Raw genomic sequence first — 1,613 nt, 5'->3', positions numbered from 1 at the left:
CCGGCTCTGATCATGAATATTGTATTTATGACGCGCCTCTGCCGATTTATCGGTCTGTAAAGTTTGCTTTATGTTGCTCGCCAGTCGCACCAAATATAAGTTCCCCGCCCCTTCTCTCTCTCCCCTACCTTTTCTCCTTCCCCGCCAACTTACTCTTCATTCCGTCGCACTGCTGCTGCGCCAACTGCAGCTCCAGCACACTTTTCTCCGCCACAAAATCATACAGCGTACATTTTCGCAGTGAGGTACTATTTGTTTGCATTTCTTTTTTTCTGGTTTTATATTCGGATTTAATGGGTTGTGGGCTAAGTGGGGAGAGCTAGGGGGCTGCAAAGAGCAAACTACCGCGGTTTGGGGGGAGGGCGGGGTTCAATTGCTGCACAACCACTGCTCCCCACCCTCTACCCCATCCCCCTTTCTCAACTCGACAGTATCAAGTCAAATTCCGAGGCGTCGGTCCTTGGAGACGGCAGCCAGGCGGCGGTGGGGCGAGTGGCAGGCGCGGCACTCCCATTCACTTTTCTTCATACCAGGTCTGCTCGACGCGGCAGTCGGGCGAAGCCAGGGTTTTTCCTCGACGTCGGAGGAGAAGGAGCGCAAGAGCGCCGTCATCATGCACTTAGTGCCGCCCGCGACGCTCTCCCCCGCTCCCCCTTTAGTGATGGGTGATGGCCTCCGGCTCTCCACACCCACCCTCCTCACTCTTCCTCATCCTCTTTCTCTCCAGCGGTATTGCGTCGCACTGTTTGTTTCAGGTGAAATAGTGTATTTTTGGGCTGACGGGGGAAGAAGAAGAAGAGCGGGTAGAAAACCAACGTCACTGATTGTTCGAGAGATTCCCGCCTCTACATCACACCGGTAGAGCGGGTAGCGGACCTACCAATCAGGAATCTTTATGTTCTACCCGCTTTTCTTCTGCCTCCGTTGGCCGAAATACACTATACTCCCACTGTCAGACGAGAGATACATTATTCAGCGAATTTTTATGTTTTGTTTGTTTTTTGCGCCCCTCGCGCTTTCTTCGTAATTGGCAAAACAGTCATTAGTTTGCTCCTCGCTCGGCGGAAGGTTTTCAAGAAGCGAGACGCGCGCTCGCTCGCCTGCCGCCGCCGCCGTAACCCCCTGGCACGTCGCGGTAGTCGGCGCTGTTTGGGGAGAGGAGGGAGAGGAGGAGGAGCAGCGCGCGAAAGGAGCATTACTTGGCTTCCTCTCTCTCTCTCGCTCTGCTCTCCCTCTCGGCGCCGGCAGCCCCGGGGGCCCCCGACGGAGCAGCGCCCGGCTGGAGGGCCGGGATAAGGATTTTTGCCACCTGTGCGGTCGTGGTTATTTCATGCCGCTGCTTGCTGAGGCGCTGCTGAATACGACCTGGCGGCTGAGGGGTGAGGAGGAGGGGGATCGGGGGGCTGTACTTCAGCTCGATGGGGTGGGGCAGCAGCGGTAGCAGCAGCGAAAGCAGAAGCGGTAGCAGAAGCGGTAGTAGCGGTACGGGGGTAATAAGTGTCGGGGAGCCCGCGCTGTTTGCGCCCCGCGGAGTGTTTGTGGAAGGAGTGGGGCCGCCGGGGCAGCGGCAGCAGCACCACCCGGTCCGCCTGCAGCTGCCACGGCGCGGTTGT

General features: G+C 57.7%; 1 protein-coding gene across 1 annotated transcript in view; it reads right to left on the bottom strand.

Annotated features, from left to right (window-relative positions):
- The window catches only part of LOC113201877 (ankyrin repeat and death domain-containing protein 1A-like), a 60,454-nt gene that overhangs the window by 53,725 nt on the left and 5,116 nt on the right, over window positions 1–1,613 (bottom strand). The window lies entirely within an intron of this gene.

Source organism: Frankliniella occidentalis, unplaced genomic scaffold (assembly GCF_000697945.3).
Source record: "Frankliniella occidentalis isolate FOCC.00 unplaced genomic scaffold, Focc_3.1 Scaffold46, whole genome shotgun sequence".
Taxonomy (NCBI): Eukaryota; Metazoa; Arthropoda; class Insecta; order Thysanoptera; family Thripidae; genus Frankliniella; species Frankliniella occidentalis.
The sequence above is the reverse complement of the archived record's forward strand: the minus strand, read 5'-3'. Positions and strand labels throughout refer to the sequence as shown.